Raw genomic sequence first — 18,913 nt, forward strand, 5'->3', positions numbered from 1 at the left:
CTTCTCCCTTTGGGGGATGAGAAGGGGACTGTCTCTAGCTCCAGCTAGGGTGAGTCTAAATCCCCAACCCCCTTTGGCCAGATGAGCCCCTGTCAACCTCACCAGAAAGCTCCAAGCATCCAGACTGATGCATGAACGCAATCAGCAGGAGCCTCTGACATTAGCAAGCACCCGCCAGAAAGCTTTCTCTTTCCTGTTGCCCTAAATGAGATGCTGGACCCAGAAAACTGTGCAAACAGAACATTATTTCTGCTGACAGGGTAATAATAAGGCTCCTAAATCAACTTGGACTTTTTCCTTTACATATATAACTCAAATTACATGTCAGGGATTAATATACATTATAAACCAGATGCACCGGTTACATATTTCTCCCTGGAGTGTCTCTTGGGCTCCTCCTGAAATGCTACTGGTGTTAATCACACATTCTTTCCACCATGCTTGGACCTAGGGGTAGGATGGGGGGCACACTGACAGCAGGAGGGCTGGAGAGGGGTCAGGAAAGGTGGGAGACCTAGAGGAACTGTGAGGAGCCAGAAGCTGACTCTCTCACTCTGGAACCAGACCCAGATGGGTCCGGTTTCACAGCTGCTTCTGTACTTTTCTGCTGTGCAAACTGTGCCTTGCAGCCTCCTATCCCCAAGGCTTAGCCAGGATCTGACACATAATATGTATCCAGAGAAAGTGGTGGAGGCCACTGATTGCCTATCTAAGGTCTATTCGCCCCTTGTTTCTAATGAATTTAGAATGATGTTGCTCAGAGACTACAATGTGCCAGGTTAAAAATACTCACCTTCTCAATTTCTTTGCAGCTAGGAATGCGTGTGTGAACCAAGCTCTGCCCAGTGAGGTGGAAGAAGAAATATGCAGGAGATTTCTAGAAAATCCCAATAGAAGGGTCATCCCTTACTTCTTCTTACTTCCTTCCTGGAATACAGTTGTGACATCACAGCTGCAGCTATTTTGCAGTCATGAGGTGACAAGCAAGAGGACCAGTGCTCACATGCTAAGATGGAAGTGTGAAAAGATGGAAGTCTGAAAGTCTGTGGACATATCAGAGTCTTTGTACTAATCCTGCTTTCTTTACTTCCAGACACACTGTTATACAAAATAAACCACTATCTTAAGCCTGCAGTTGCTAAGGCTTATCACATTCCTGATGCATTTATTTTCAGTGTCCCCAGCATCCAAAAAGAAACAACTCTTGGGGCATTCCCCTCAGTGCTTGACCCTCTTTTCCGAAATATACCCATCACCACATTCTTGCACATGCTCCCTTCTCAGAGGGTTTGCCCCACATTCCCTTCTCAGCGAGCCATGAGCCATGGCCAGAGCTGATTGAGCCAATGTAATAAACCTGATCCAATCCGATTCTGTCCCTGACGATTTCAGCTGGACCCAGAGATTCACATTCAGAATGTGCAAACTGGGCATCCTGGGCATGACCTGAGGAGGATTTCATCTGGCTTGTACAGTGGTTTTTTACATTTTTGGAAGACATGAGGCTTCCCCCCAAAATCTGAATTTCTGGATTCTCTTGACGTAGTGGGAATCTGGCATCTCTGGACTCATACTCCGCACGGCAATAATCGGCTGTCTGAGCAGTGGTGTCCCCTTTAGACAGGTGTACATGCTTCCACTTCCCGTAGTCCCTGCCTTGCCTCAATGTGCTCTTACACATCACTCTCCTTCACTCATTCCTGCTGCCTGGCTGGCTTCTGTAGGCATTTGAGTTTAAAACGACTGCTCTAAGTAGTCTCAGCAAGGTCCCTGAATCATGATGTTGATAGGGATGTTGCTGCTGAAGATAATGAAAACAATTATTGATGGTTACTATGAGTCAAGCAGCAGGATAAGGACTTTGCATGCATTATCTCACCCGTCCTCAAAACCAGAAGACTCTGTTATTCCCATTGTGTGGATGAGGAAACAGAGATCAGAAAGGTGAAGTCACTGACCAAAGCCTCACAGTTACTAAGCAGTACATCTGGGATCCAAATCCAGGCGATCAGACATCAAAGGGGTTGCTTTCTAACAGAAAAGGTATATTGTCTCCCAATGAATTGAGACAAAGCCACAGCTGGAAAAAGATGTGGCAGATGCACAGAGTGAGGATGGGATAAACTGAGGCTCCAGAGTGGGAGCAGAGGGAGAGGTTGCTTTATGGCTTGGCTATTTTCTGGTTCTTTGGGAGGCCTGGCTGTGCTTCCACATTTGGATTCCAAGTAAACCTCCACCAGTCTGCATTCATAAATGCAGGCAATTTAAATTGGCCCTAGTAGATTTAAGCAGAAGAGGAATATGTGGGTGATATACTAGGGAGCTTTCAGACTTGCTGAAAAGGCTGGAGAACCAGGCATGGCCGTCACGATGGCACAATTATAGCCTTTTAATCTCTAGGACGCTGTGCTCTCTGTACCTTCTCAGCTATCTGTGTGTCTCCTTCCTCCCGGCGAGTCTGGGTGCCCAGTGCCTTCAAACTTTCTTTCTGAACAAAATCCTCAGTTGGTAACTTACCACTTAGCATTGGGAATTCCAACTCAGAATCTCAACTTCCCGCCAACCTGTGATGGGATCTTGGTCCTATCACTTAATCGCTCTGAACTTCTTTTTCCACTTTAAATTGAGGTGACTGACTTTTTGTGTCTCTCTGAGGCTTTCCCTGCTGACCACTTCTGTAATCCCTTCCTTTCAGACCTGCTCTGTAACTTTGCTCTTCTGGAAGCCTCCATTTGAAAGCCGAAGACTTTGATTTCCAAAAAATGGGATTTTTCCACATGGTCACTAGAATTCCCCTTTGATGCGGGTACCACTAATTCTCCATTCAGATTTCCCCAAATTCTGATTTAGGAACTCCCCTGGAAATTCTCTGAACCAGTAAATTGCCTTGTCAAGACATAAAATTTCTGCCTAAATCACAAGGGTCGCCCTGATTGGGGATTTTTTTTTTATCCTTTAGTGCCCTCACCTGTACTTTTTTCTTCCCTTACAACTTGATCCTACATCATCTCAGGTGCTGCCAAAGCCCCATGCCTGCTTCCCATATTCCCCTCTGATTGACACTCTCCCATGACCCAGAAGTTAGTCTCTCCTACTACTGCAAAGAACATCATATCTCTAATTAAATTGCAGTTCTGTGGCTCTGTGACCAACCTGGTTTGAAATTGTTCCTGCCTAGATTTCTAATAGTAAAAGCAAAATTGTTCTTCATCCTTTAAAGTTGTAAGCAGATGACCTTGATAATTGAGCAATGAAACTTTGAAAGGAGTGATATTTAGCATTGCAATCATATAAAAGCTATTCGTGGTTAAGGCAACACATTTAATAAGTTATTATAAATGTTTAATATATGTATATAGCAAGTGGATTGTATTATCATAAAAGTTAACATCACAATTCTTCTTAGGGAGATATGGCAGTGTAGGGGACCCTGGTGCTCACACAGACATCTCTCCTCCATTGTGGGGACTTATCCCCCCAGCAGCAAGGAGTACTATTGGCAGACAGCCCTTAGCTGTGAGTGCTCTTTGGGAATTTTCTTGGCTGCCCCACCCCCCCCTTTTTAATTTTTTTATTGATAAAACAACATACAAACACAAACATTCCATACATGGTGTACAATCAATGGCTCACAATATCATCACAAAGTTGTATATTCATCACCATGATCATTTTTTAGAACATTTGCGTCACTCCAGAAAAAAAAAAAAAGAAAATACTCATACGTACCATACCTCTTACCCCTCCCTCTCACTGACCGCTAGTATTTCCATCTTCCAAATATATTTTAACCCTTGTTCCCCCATTATGTTTATTTTTTATCCATACTTTTTACTCATCTATCCATACCCTAGATAAAAAGAGCATTGGACATAAGGTTTTCACAATCACACAGTCACACTATAAACATTGTATCTTCATACAGTAATCTTCAAAAAAAAAAGGCTACTGGTACACAGCTGTACAGTTTCAGGTACGCCCCTTTAGCCACTCAAATACACTGTAAACTGAAAAGGGATATCTGTATAATACATCAGAATAACCTCCAGGATAACCTCTCAACTCTGTTTGAAATCTCTCAGCCACGGATACTTCATTTTGTTTCATTTCTCTCCTCTCCCTTTTGGTCAAGAAGGGTTTCTCAATCCCTTGATGCTGGGTCCTGGTTCATCCTGGGATTTCTGTCCCACATTGCCAGGGAGAATTACACCCCTGGGAGTCATGTCCCACGCTGGGGGGAGGAGGGGCAGAGGGTTTACTTGCCATATGTCGACTGCCCCCTTTTGTGGGACAGCCTGCATACAATGATCAGCCGGCTTGATAACATGGAAACTAGGTCCCTTTCCCCCAACTCAGGACAACTTTGAAGGTCTATCCTAGTTTTAGAGTTCCCTTGGGGTCAACTGAAGCTTTTGTTCTAAAATCATTGCAGTTCAACTTCTCTCTGCTCCATTCTGCTTCCTTCCCCTCTCTTCCATAGCCGTTCCCCTGCAGAACACTCCCTTATAAACTTGCTTCTGCTAATCTCCATCATAGAGCCTGCTTCCCAGGGAACCCAACTTGCAACCCTCCACACTTCCTTGTATTTGTTCCTCTTGTAATGAATCCTTCCAGCTTCTCCAGTCAAGGAGCAGAGTCTCTTTCTCCACAACTTGAATCCAGGCTTGCCTCGTGACTTCTTTTGTTCAGTAGGATAAGGCAGAACGATACTGTGCCCCTTCTGGGTCTGAGCCTCCAGAAGCTGGGTCTGCTTCTGCTGCCACTCTTGGAAGTCTGCCACCACCATGAGAACAAGCCCAGGCTAGCCTGCTGGAACATGAGAGACACATGGCCAATTCATTGCCTCTGCCCCAGCTGACAGCCAACCAAGTCCCAAATGCAAAGCCGCCTACCTAACCACACTGCAGGAATGGACTTAGGCAAGACCAGAGGTAATACCCAGCTGAGCCCAGCCCAATATATTGACCCAGAGAATCATGAGCTAATAAATGGCGTTTTAAGCTAGTTAAGTTTTGGGGTGTGTTTTTTTACATAGCAATTCCTAACTGATAAAAGGGGGAACTGTCAAAGGGAGAACCCATCTTGATAAGGCAAGATTATTCCAGGGATGATTTAGCAACTTTCCATAAGAAAATGGGAGCAATTTATTTTTTGCCCTAGTAAAGGAGATTAGGAGGCATAAAAAGTAGGTAAGAAGGAGAAAGTTGTCAGCCAGATGGCGTGTGTCTGGGAAGCAATAGAGGTTAAGCAGCAGGTGGAATCCCCCGGGGGTGGGGGTGGGGGGCGGTCTGTGTGCAGAGAGGTGGAGTGGCAGAAGGACATTTGAGCATAAAAAATAGCCTAATAGCTATTTTGAATTTGTTTGCATTTCTACAATGTAACTACTTCTCTATTTATTTCCATCCCATTCAAATCTTCAGAAAAGCTCCCTACAAAACTCGCTTCTTACTGCTGGTGGAAATGTAAACTAGCGCATCCGCTTTAGAGAGCAATTTGATAGTATTCATCTGGCAAAGTTACAAAATACACACACCCTATGACCCAGCAATTTAACCTCTAAGATTTCACAGATAAATTCTTACCCATGTACACCAGGAAACACATACGAGAATGTTTGTTCTTTGCAGCTTTGTCTGTAATAAAGACAAATTTAGAAAAACATTGTCACTAAGTAAGGCTTTAAACAAATGAATTTTAGAAATGAATTCAGCAATGTGGTGGGGTACAAAATCATGCATATTCTGATGAAGACAAAGTAGGGACTTCTTGATTTTTGGAATGCATTAAATAAACAAAGATAAGACCCTGAAAAAAAAAACATACGTACTGCTAGGTATACATCCAAGAGAAGTGAAAACATATATTCACACAAAAACTTGTACATGAATGTTCATGGCAATCTTATTTGTAATAGGTCAAAAGTAGAAACAACCCATCCACCAAGTGATGAATGGATAAATTACATATGGTTTATCCATACAATGGATGTTACTCAACCATAAAAAGGAATGAATTTCTGATACATGCTATAACATGGCTGAACCTTGAATATACTAAGCTAAGTGAAAGAAGCCATGACATAAATGGTCACATGTATGATTCCTTTTATATGCAATATTAAGAATATGTAAATCCACAGAGACAGAATACAGATTGGTGGTTGCCAGGGCTGGGGGAGAGGGAGAATGGGGAACAACTGCTTATTGGGTAGGGGTTTCCTTTGGGGATGATGAAAATGTTTTGGGAATAGAGGTAGTGGGTGCACTGCTTTGTGAATGTACTAAATGCCACTGAATTTTAGAATGGTTTATTTTCTGTAATGTGAATTTCATCTTAAAAAAAAACATGCAGAGCCCAGGTAGCTGCACCGTGGGCTACAGGTGCTGCTGTGCCTTGGCTCCATGGGCTCGGAGGCTGAAGGGCGCTCCCGGCTGCTGCTGCTTCCTAACTGGAAGGAGTGATTACTGCTCAAAGTGGACACTGGAGGAGGTTCCTCTAGGCCATCTGCCTGCACAAGGTCAGACTTCTGGGAACGTGGCCAAATAGAGTAGCTTGAGATTAGCCCTGCTCCACAGAACAGTCAGAGAAGGCACTGACCTGGGAGAGCCTTCTGCAGCAATCCTGGTTGCAGAGGCCGAGGACCTGAGAGGTAGAAAGTCAGAGCCTGGTCCCAAGTCGTGGAGCCATGGAGCCTGCAGGAGGGCACAGATGAGAGACTGGGACTAGGAAGTAAGTCAGGCCGTATTCCTTGGGCGCACTACCCTCACCAGTGCACCCCGTGACCAGCAATTCACCCCATAACCCATGCACCCCAACCCCGTCACTCACTCCCATTCCCCAAGCTCCAGGCACCCCCACCCCAACAGCCCCCAGTGCACATACCTGCCCCCCATCCCCACCCCAAGTGCAGCCCAATCCACCTCTCCTGCACCCCTCCCAAGCACAACCTCCCCCTCCCTGTTCCCTGCAGGCTGTTGGCACTAACCTACATACCTAGGCTACCCCTGGCCCCCCAACCACCCCCATAGTGTTGCATAGCCTTACTCTGCTCCCACCCCTCATGCTCTGTGCATCTGTTTATGCCGATCCCAGGCCCACACATGCACACAAGCCCCAAATCACATCATTCAGCTCTGGAAATGCACTTCACAGCAGTCCTAAAACCGTGCATGTGCACGGTCCTCAGCCTCACTTCCCAGCTCTGAGAAAGTGCCAACCTGCTCAGCCAGGTCACATCTGCCCCCAATCCATAAAGGCATAACATTGGCCTGCTGACACAGCTCTACCCACGCGCACAAAGGGTCCCATGCCTTACACCAGCGCATACCAGGGTTATGCCCCCACAGACTAGGGCACCCACACAGCTACCTCCTGCCTGGCCACTGGGCATCCACGTTCACAAGCATCAGTGTAACATCCCCAACCAGTGCCTATACCTGCCCTGAAACAAATCACTGCACTGAGTGCCCCACCTCATGTCCTGCTCCCTGCTGCATGCCATCCCACCAACACAAGGCCTTAGACTACTGAAAGAAATTAACTCCCAAAGTAACTCAATCAAGATATTTACATGTGAAGAAGACAGCAGATCACTAAGCATATCACAATGCAGGCAGATATAGTCCTTCCTAGTGACCAAATTAAAACACAAGAGGAGACATAGACAGAACAACAAATCAAAGATGTTCATACAACTCTACGTAATAAAATAAGTGGGATAGCAAATGACATAAATGAGATCAAGAAGACAGTAGAAGAGCATAAAGAGGAATTTGAAAGAATAACTAGAAAAATAGAGGATATCACAGAGATCAGAGACTCTGTTGACCAAATAAAAAAATATATTAGAGGCACACAACATCAGATTTGAAGAGACAGAAGAAAGAATAAGTTATATAGAGGACAGAATAACTGACTTCAAAGACTCAAAACAGCAAATGACAAAAAAAGATGGAAAAAATTGAATTGGAACTCAGGGAAATGATAGACAAAACAAAGTGTGCAAATATGAGAATCATCGATGTCCCAGAAGGAGAAGAGAGGAGTAAAGGGCTAGGAAGGGTAGTTGAGGACATAATGGAGGAAAACTTCCCAACTCTCATAAAGGACATAAATATACAGGGCAAAGAATCCCAACGAACCCCAAACAGAATGAATCCAAACAGGCCTTCTCCAAGTTACATACTAATCAGTCTGTCAAATGATGATGAGAAGCAGAAAATTCTGAAAGTGGCAAGAGAAAAACAATCTAATACATGCAAGGGAAACCAAATAAGACTGAGTTCACACTACTCAACTAGCACCCTGGAGGTAAGAAGGCAGTTGTGTGATATATTCAAGATCCTGAAAGAGAAAGACTTCCAGCCAAGAATTCTGTACCCAGCTAAATTGCCCTTCAAAACTGAGGGAGAAGTTAAAATTTTCACAGACAAAGAAGTCCTGTAAGAATTTGTCAACAAGAAACCAGCCCTACAAGAAATACTAAAAGTAATTCTGCCATCTGAAAAAAAAAAAAAGACAGGAGAGGGAGGTCTGGAGGAGGGCACAGAATCGAAAAGTACCACTAAGGGTAATTTAAAGAATATGAAGAGAAAGAGGGAAAAGAAGATACAGCTCTGACAAATAAATAAAAAAGATAAGATGGTGGAATAAACAAATGGCTTTTCAGTAATATCTTTTAATGTTAATGGACTAAACTTATCAATTACAAGATACAGATTGGCAGAATGGATTAAGAAACATAATCCAGCTATATGCTACTTACAAGAGATTCATCTTAGACACAAGGATACAAATAGACTGAATGTGAAAGGATGGAAAAAGATTTTCTGCACAAGTTTAACCAAAAGAAAGCAGGAGTAGCTATATTAATATCGGACAAAATAGCCTTTAAATGTAAAGACATCATAAGAGACAAAGAAGGACACTATATACTTAATGAAAGGGTCAATTCACCAAAAAGATATAACAATCATAAATGTTGATGCTTCCAATCAAATAGCTCCAAAGTACATGAGAGAGACATTGGCAAAACTGAAGGGAGTGATAGACGTTTCAACAATAATAGTAGGACATTTTCATACACCACTCTCCTCTATAGATAGAACAGCCAGACAGATGATCAACAAGGAAACAGAGAAGTTAAATAACTTGATAAATGAATTAGACCTAACAGACATATATAGGTCACACACCTCAAATCCAAGGATATACATTTTTTTCTAGTGCTGGAACATTCTCCAGGATAGATCATATGCTGGGGCACAAAACAGGATTTATAATTTTTTTTTTTACATGGGCAGGCACCAGGAAACGAACCCAGGTCCTCTGGCATGGCAGGAAAGCATTCTTGCCTGCTGAGCCACTGTGGTCTGCCCAGGATTTATAAATTTAAAAACATTGAAATTATTCAAAACACTTTCACTGATCACAGTGGGATGAAGCTAATCTCAATAACAACCGAAGAATGAGAACATTTACAAATATATGGAGATTAAATAACACACTCTTAAACAACCAGTGGGTCAAAGAAGAAACTGCTAGAAAAATAAGTAGCTATCTGGAGATGAATGAAAATCAGAATACAACTTTTCAGGACTTATGGGACGTGGCAAAGGCTGTGTTGAAAGGGCAATTTATTGCCCTAAATACCTATACTAAAAAACAAGAAACAGCAAAAATCGAGGACTTAACAGAACACCTGGAGGAACTTGAGAAAGAACAGCAAACTAACCCCAAAGCAAATAGAAGAAGAGAAATAACAAAGTTTAAAGCAGGGATAAATGAATGGGAGAACAAAACAACAATAGAAAGAATCAATAAAACTAAAAGTTGATTCTCTGAGAAAATCAAAAAAATTGATGGGCCTCTAGCAAGACTGAAAAAGAAAAAAAGAGAGAGGATGCAAATAAACAAAATCAGAAATTAGAAGGGGTGCATTACCACAGATCCTGAAGAAATAAAAGAAATCATAAGAGGATACTATGAACAACTATATTCCAGCAAGCTAACAACTTAGATGAAATGGACAAATTCCTGGAGACACACAAACAAGCTACACTGACTCAGGAAGAAATAGATGATCTCAACAAACCAATCACAACTAAAGAGAATCAATCAGTCAACAAAAATCTTCCACAAAGAAAAGCCCATGGCCAGATGGCTTCATAGGGGAATTTTATCAAACATTCCCAAAAGAACTAACACCAATTCTGCTCAAACTTTTCCAAAATATTGAGGAAAAAAGGGGTGGGCCACGGTGGCTCAGCAGGCAAGAATGCTCGCCTGCCATGCCAGAGGACCCAGGTTGGATTCCCAGTGCCTGCCCATGTTAAAAAAAAAATTGAGGAAAAAGGGACTCTACCTAACTCATTTTATGAAGCTAATATCATTTTAACACCAAAACCGGGTAAAGATTCTTATAAGAAAGGAAAACTACAGTCCAATCTCCCTAATGAACATAGATGCAAAAATTCCCAATAAAATATTAGTAACTCAAATCCAACAACACATTAAAAAGATTAGGCACCATGACCAAGTGGACTTTATACCAGGAATGCAAAGATGGTTCAACACAAGAAAATCAATTAATGTAATACAGCACATTAACAAATCAAAAGGGAAAAATCACATGATCCTCTCGATTGATGCTGAAAAAGCATTTGACACAGTACAGCATCCTTTTCTGATAAAAACACTCCAAAAGATAGGAAGCAAAGGTAGCTACCTCAATATGATAAAGGGAATATATGATAAACCAATAGCCAGCATCATACTCAATGGAAAGAGACTGAAAGCCTTCCCCCTAAGATCAATTACAAAACAAGGATGCCCACTGTCACCACTATTATTCAACTTTGTGTTAGAAGTTCTGGCTAGAGTAATCAGGCAGGACAATGAAATAAATTGAATCAAAATTGGAAAGGAAGAAGTGAAAAAAAACTCTCATTATTTGCAGATGATATGATACTATACTTGGAAGATCCTAAGACATCTACAGCGAAGTTACTTGAGCTAATAAACAAATTCAGCAAGGTAGTGGGATATAAAATTAATGTGCAAAAATCAGTAACAGACTCTTGAGAGCCAAGATGGTGGCTTAGAGAGGTGTGGAATTTAGTTCTTCCACCAGAACAGCTAGTAAATAGCCAGTAACACTACAGAACAACTGCTGAGGCCAAGTCAATGACGAGACACACAGTATACCCTAGTCTGGACCAGCTGGACTGGCTGCAAGCCCTCCCAGAACCGTGAGTGACCCAAGCCACAGTGGCCGGCACCCCTTGCCCACAGGCTGTTTCCCAGAGGGGAAAGGATAGGGACTTTACTAGCAGCAGAGGCTGAGCACAACCAAACACCAATTGTATGAATTAATTAACAAATTCTGACTGCTAAAAATAGGTCCCCAGCTCAGTTGAACCTCGAGTAAAAATGCAGGTCGCTGGTTTTGTCCCAGCGCAGAGTGGGCAGGGCTAACAGAAAAAGAAAAAAGGAAAAAAACAGGGTTTTTTGGAGCTGAAAATGTCTGGGCCTTGCAGGAAAGGAGGGGGCGTATAGGATCTGGAGATACACAGAGCAACGTACCAACTTAAGCTCTTGATTGGCAAACCGGAGGAATGAGGTCCTGCTCTGAAAAGGATTGTGGCTGTGTTTCTACAGATTGATTACTCTTTGGATACAGTGGCAGGGCTTTGCAGGCAGCAACTGCACCAGGCAAAGGCAGAAACAGGCTTGTTTGAGAGTTTGTCTGGAGCCTGTTCCTTCCCTAGGAGAGGGGTGGGGCCAAGCTCAGTTGGAATCCCTCCCTCAAGGAATTCAGACCCCAGGGTCTGGAAAAGTGAAGCAATTAAAGCCAGCCTACAACCTCTCCTCTGTCTGCACCACGCCACCAGCAGGGAGAGTCTGCTGAAGTTAAAGGTACTGCATCACCTTATGCTGGTGAGACCCACAGGCAGAAAAGTGCCACACACTGGGAAGGACAGGAAAAACTCAGAGTTCAGAGACTTCATAGGAAAGCCTTTTAATCTGCTGGGTCTCACCCTCAGGGAAAATTGACGCAGTTGACTCTTTCCTCTGAGAGACCAGTTTGGTCTGGGAAAATCTGACTGGGATCTATAATACCTAAGTAGACCACCTAAGGGGTGGGGGAAAGGCACCATATAGGCAGGGCAAGAAACAAAAAAACAAGAACCGAAAATTTCTGATCTATTAAACAAAACCTAAGCTAGAGGACTAGAATAAGCTGAACTGAATATCAAAGAACAGATAGACAATAAAGTCATCTAGCAAGAAAATCCTAGGGAAAAAAAAAGTGAAAACAATCTCCAGAATAAACTAATTAAGGTAATTAAATGCCTAAACGACAGCAAAAAATAATGAATCATACCAGGAAAATTGAAGATAGGGCCCACTCAAAGGAACAAACCAAAATTTCAAATGAGATACAGGAATTGAAACAATTAATTCAGAATGTTCGAACAGACATGGAAAACTTCATCAAAAATCAAATCAATGAATTGACAGAGGATATAAAGAAGGCAAGGAATGAACAAAAATGAGAAAAACAATGGAAACCTACAGTGTCAGATCTCAAGACGCAGAAGATAGGATTAGTCAACTGGAGTACGGGACCTCTGAAATCAAACAAGCAAAAGAAAATATAGGGAAAAGAATGAAAAAATACGAGCAAGGACTCAGGGAATTGAAGGACAACATGAAGCATGCAAATATATGTGTTGTGGGTGTCCCAGAAGGAGAAGAGGAGGAAAAAGGAGGAGAAAAACAAATGGAGGAAATTATCACTGAAAATTTCCCAACTCTTATGAAAGACTTAAAATTACAGATCCAAGAAGTGCAGCATACCCCAAAGAGAATAGATCCAAGTAGATGTACTCTAAGACACTTACTAATCAGAATGTCAGATGTCAAAGAGAAAGAACCTTGAAACAGCAAGAGAAAAACAATCCATCGCATACAAGGGGAGCCCATTAAAACTATGCATAGATTTCTCAGCAGAAACCATGGAGGCAAAAAGACAGTGGGATGATATATTTAAGGTACTAAAAAAGAAAAACTGCCAACCAAGAATTTTTTATCCAGCAAAATTGTCCTTCAAAAATGAGGGAGAAATTAAAACATTTGCAAATAAAAATTCACTGAGAGAATTTGTGACCAAGAAACTGACTCTGCAAGAAATACTAAAGGGAACACTAGAGAAAGATAAGAAAAGACAGGAAAGAGATGTGTGGAGAAGAGTATAGAAATGAAGACTTTCAGTAAAGCTAAAAAGAAGAAAGATTAGATATGACATATAAAATCCAAAAGGCAAAACGGCAGAAGAAAGTACTGCCCATACGGTAATAACACTGAATGTTAATGGATTAAACTCCCCAATGAAAAGACATAGACTGGCAGAATGGATTAAAAAACAGGACCCATCTATATGCTGTCTACAGGACATGCATCTTAGACTCAAGGATAAACATAGTTGAAAGTGAAAGGTTGGGTAAAGATATTCCATGCAAATAACAATCAGAAAAGAGCAGACGTAGCTATACTAATATTCAACAAATTAGATTTCAAATGTAAAACAGTTAAAAGAGACAAAGAAGGACACTATTTATTAATAAAAGGAACAATTCAACAAAAAGACATAATGATCATAAATATTTATGCACCAAACCAGAATGCTCCAAAATACATGAGGCAAACACTGCAAACACTGAAAAGGGAAATGGACACATCTACCATAATAGTTGGAGACTTCAATTCCCCACTCTTATCAATGTACAGAACATCTAGACAGAGGATCAATAAAGAAACATAAATTTGAATAATACACTAAGTGAGCTAGACTTAACAGATATTTATAGGACATTACACCCCACAACAGCAGGATATACCTTTTTCTCAAGTGCTCATGGGTCATTCTTGAGGGTAGACCATATGCTGGCTCACAAAGCAAGTCTCAATAAATTTAAAAAGATTGAAATCATACAAAACCCTTTCTCAGATCATAAAGGAATGAAGTTGGAAATCAATAACAGGCAGAGTGAAAGAAAATTCACAAATATGTGGAAGCTCAACAACACACTCTTAAACAACCCGTGGATCAAGGAAGAAATTATGAGAGAAATCAGTAAATATATGAAGGCAAATGAAAATGAAAACACAACATATCAAAATTTATGGGATGCAGCAAAGGCAGCACTAAGAGGGAAATTTATTGCCCTAAATGCCTATATCGAAAAAGAAGAAAGGGCAAAAATCGAGGAATTAACTATCCACTTTGAAGAACTAGAGAAAGAACAACAAACTAACCACAAAGCAAGCAAAAGGAAAGAAGTAATGAAGATTAGAGCAGAAATAAATGAAATTGAGAACATGAAAACAATTGAGAAAATCAACAAAACCAGAAGTTGGTTCTATGAGAAAATCAATACGATTAATGGACTCTGTTCTAGTTTGCCAGCTGCTGGAATGCAACACACCAGAGACGGGTTGTCTTTTAATAAAAGGGGATTTATTTGGTTAGTTCTTCAGAGGAAAGACAGCTAACTTTCAACTGAGTTTCTTTCTCACGTGGGAAGGCACACAATGGTCTCTGCTGGCCTTCTCTCCAGGTCTCTGGGTTCCAACAACTTTCCCCCGGGTGATTTCTTTCTGCATCTTTCACAGGCCTGGGCTGAGCAGAGAGTGCTGAGATGAGCTATGCTGAGCTGCCTGGGCTGTGCTACATTGAGCTCTCTAAGCATCAGCCAATTAAGTCAAACATCATTCACTGCAGCAGGCATGCATCTTAGCCAACTCAGATGTAATCAGCAACAGATGAGGTTCACGTACCATTGGCTCATGTCCACAGGAATAGAACTAGATGCCTTCACCTGGCCAAGTTGACAACTGAATCTAACTACCACAGACCCTTAGCAAGGTTGACAAAAAGAAGAGAGAGGATGCAAATAAATAAAATCAGAAATGGAAAAGGAGACATAACCACTGACCCCACAGAAATAAAGGAAGTAATGAGATGATACTATGAACAACTTTAGGCCAATAAATATGACAATGTAGATGAAATGACAACTTTCTAGAAAGGCATGAACAACCAACATTGACTCAAGAAGAAATAGACAACCTCAACAAACCAATCACAAGTAAAGAAACTGAATCAGTCATTAAGAAAATCCCCAAAAAGAAAAGTCCAGGCCCAGATGGCTTCACATATGAATTCTACCAAAAATTCCAGAAAGAATTAGTACCAATCCTGCTCAAACTCTTCAAAAAAATTGAAGAGGAGGGAAAGCAACCTAAATCATTCTATGAAGTCAACATCACCCTCATACCAAAGCCGGACAAAGATATTACAAGAAAAGAATACTACAGACCAATCTCTCTAATGAATACAGACACAAAAATCCTCAACAAAATTCTTGCAAATCGAATCCAGCAGCCCACTAAAAGAATTATACACCATGAACAAGTAGAATTCATCCCAGGTATGCAAGGATGGTTCAACATAAGAAAATCAATTAATGTAATACACCATATCAACAAATCAAAGCAGAAAAACCACATGATCATCTCGGCTGATGCAGAAAAGGCATTTGACAAAATTCAACATCCTTTCCTGTTGAAAACACTTCAAAGGATAGGAATAGAAGGGAACTTCCTCAACATGATAAAGGGAATATATGAAAAACCCACAGCTAACATCATCCTCAATGGGGAAAACTGAAAACTTTCCCCCTAAGATCAGGAACAAGACAAGGATGTCCACTATCACCATTGTTATTCAACATTGTGTTGGAAGTTCTAGCCAGAGCAATTAGACAAGAAAAAGAAATACAAGGCATAAAAATTGGAAAAGAAGAAGTAAAACTCTCACTGTTTGCAGATGATATGATGCTATATGTTGAAAACCCTGACAAATCCACAGCAAAACTACTAGAGCTAATAAATGAGTGCAGAAAAGTGGCAGGTTACAAGATCAACACTCAAAAATCCATAGTGTTTCTATACACTAGTAATGAAAATCTGAGGGGGAAATCAAGAAAAGAATTCCATTTATAATTGCAACCAAAAGAATAAAATATTTAGGAATAAATTTAACTAAAGACACAAAAGACCTATACAAAGAAAACTACAAGAAATTGTTCAAAGAAATCACAGAAGACGTAAATAGATGGAAGGGCATACCATGTCCATGGATTGAAAGACCAAATATAGTTAAGATGTCAATTCTACCTAAATTGATTTACAGATTCAATACAATACCAATTAAAATTCCAAAAACTTACTTTTCAGAAATAGAAAAAACAATAACCAAATTTATCTGGAAAGGCAGGGGACCCAAAATAGCTAAAAATATCCTGAGAAACAAAAAGGAAGTTGGAGGTCTCACGCTACCTGACTTTAAGGCATATTTTGAAGCTACAATGGTCAAAACAGCATGGTATTAGTATAAAGATAGATATATTGACCAATGGAATTGAATACAGTGTTCAGATATAGACCCTCTCATCTATGGACAATTGATCTTTGATAAGGCAGTCAAGCCAACTCACCTGGGACAGAACAGTCTCTTCAATAAATGGTGCCTAAAAATAAATAAATAAATAAATGGTGTCTAGAGAACTGGCTATCCACATGCAAAAGAATGAAAGAGGATCCATATCACACACCCTAGACAAAAGTTAACTCAAAATGGATCAAAGATCTAAACATTAGGTCTAAGACCATAAAACAGTTAGAGGAAAATGTAGGGAGATATCTTATAAATCCTATAGTTGGAGGCGGTTTTATGGACCTTACACCTAAAGCAAGAGCACTGAAGAAAGAAAGAAAGAAATGGGAGCTCCTCAAAATTAAACACTTTTGTGCATCAAAGAACTTCATCAAGAAAGTAAAAAGACAGCCTACACAATGGGAGACAATATTTGGAAATGACATATCAGATAAAGGTCTAGTATCCAGAATTTATAAAGAGATTGCTCAACTCAACAACAAAAAGACAGCCAATCCAATTACAAAATGGGAAAAAGACTTGAACAGACACTTCTCAGAAGAGGAAATACAAATGGCCAAAAGGCACATGAAAAGATGTTCAACTTCCGGGGCTATTAGGGAAATGCAAATCAAAACCACAATGAGATATCTCATCTCACACCCTTCAGAAAGGCCATTATCAATAAAACAGAAAACGTCAAGTGCTGGAGAGGATCTGGAGAAAGAGGCACACTTATCCACTGTTGGTGGGAATGTCAAATGGTGCAACCACTGTGGGAGACAATGTGGTGGTTCCTCAGGAAGCTAAGTATAGAATTGCCATATGATCCAGCAATACCATGGCTAGGTATTTACTCAGAGAACATGAGGGCATGGACACAAACGGGCATTTGCACACCAATGTTTATAGCAGCATTATTTACAATTGCTAAGAGATAGAAACAGCCAAAATGTCCATTAACAGACGAGTGGCTAAGCAAACTGTGGTATATACATACGATGGAATATATTATGCAGCTGTAAGACAGAATAAAGTTATGAAGCATGTAACATGGATGGACCTTAAGGACATTATGCTGAATGAGATTAGCCAGAAACAAAAGGACAAATACCGTATGGTCTCACTGATATGAACTGACATTAACGAATGAACTTGGAGAATTTCAGTTGGTAACAGAGACTATCAGGAGACAGAAATATGATAGCTATTGGGTAATTGGAGTGAAGGGATACAGATTGTGCAACAGGACTGATTGTAAAAATTCAAAAATGGATAGCACAATATAACCTAACTGTAATACAATAATGTTAGAACACTGAATGAAGTGGAATGTGAGAATGATAGAGGGAGGAGGCCTGGGGCACAAATGAAATCAGAAGGAAAGATAGACAATAAAGACTGAGATGGTATAATCTAGTAATGCCTAGAGTGTATAATGATAGTGACTAAGTGTGCAAATTTTAAAATGTTTCTGCATGAGGAAGAACAAAACAATGGCAATAATGCAAGGTGTTGAAAATAGATGGTAATTAATATTTCAAAACTTTAATGTATGTGTGAGACAAACAAAAAATGTTTATTTGGTACAAAATTTATATTTCAACTAGTGCATTTCCTAATATAACTTATGTGGACAGCTTAATCGTACACCATATTACTTGAAACCTTGCATAGGGCATGAGATTTTGTAGGTTTGTACAGAGTGACGCACAAATAAATCCCAGAGCAATTTGAACAGTGAATAAGGAAGTATTTGCAGAGTCCTGTAGGGGGAATGGTGAGAAAGGGGGAAAATTCAACTTCGCTGAGTGGAGAATTCTTGATATTCTCACAGGCAGTGGGGGCAGTCAACGACGCAATAGGGTGAGCCTCCAATCTTGGGGTTTGTTCATATGAAACTTAATCCCACAAAGGATAGGTCAAGCCTACTTAAAATTAGGCTTAAGAGTCACCCCCAAGAGAGCCTCTTCTGTTATTCAGATGTGGTTTCTCTCTCTCAGCCAACACAACAAGCAAACTCACTGCTCTCCCCCTCTCTATGTGGGACATGTCTCCCAGGGGTGTGGACCTTCCTGGAAATGTGGGACAGAAATCCTGGAATGAGCTGGAACTCAGCATCAAGGGATTGAGAAAATCTTCTCGACCAAAAGGGGGAAGTGTGAAATGAGACAAAATAAAGTGTCAGTGGCTGAGAGATTCCAAACAGAGTTGGGAGGTTATCCTGGAGGTTATTCTTATGCATTAAATAGATATCACCTTGTTAGTCAAGATGTAATGGAGAGGCTGGAGGGAACTGCCTGAAAATGTGGAGCTGTGCTCCGGTGCCCATGTTTCTTGAAGATAAATGTATGATCATATGGCTGTCACAGTGTGACTGTGTGGTTGTGAGGTCCTTCTGTCTGATGCTCC

General features: G+C 40.9%; 2 long non-coding RNA genes across 2 annotated transcripts in view; one reads left to right on the forward strand and one right to left on the reverse strand.

Moving 5' to 3' along the window:
* Positions 1-1,123, forward strand: part of LOC143642562 (uncharacterized) — a 49,646-nt gene extending 48,523 nt beyond the window's left edge. Inside the window, exon 4 of the long non-coding RNA XR_013155741.1 lies at positions 813-1,123. This is a non-coding gene — a long non-coding RNA (uncharacterized LOC143642562). The remainder of the gene's footprint in view (positions 1-812) is intronic.
* A 4,458-nt stretch (positions 1,124-5,581) lies between these two features.
* The window catches only part of LOC143642565 (uncharacterized), a 68,252-nt gene continuing 54,920 nt past the window's right edge, over positions 5,582-18,913 (reverse strand). The window contains exons 2-3 of the long non-coding RNA XR_013155743.1: positions 6,598-6,692; positions 5,582-5,633 (exon numbers count right to left, since the gene is read on the reverse strand). This is a non-coding gene — a long non-coding RNA (uncharacterized LOC143642565). The remainder of the gene's footprint in view (positions 5,634-6,597; positions 6,693-18,913) is intronic.

The sequence above is a fragment of the Tamandua tetradactyla genome, chromosome 1, assembly GCF_023851605.1.
Source record: "Tamandua tetradactyla isolate mTamTet1 chromosome 1, mTamTet1.pri, whole genome shotgun sequence".
Classification (NCBI taxonomy): domain Eukaryota; kingdom Metazoa; phylum Chordata; class Mammalia; order Pilosa; family Myrmecophagidae; genus Tamandua; species Tamandua tetradactyla.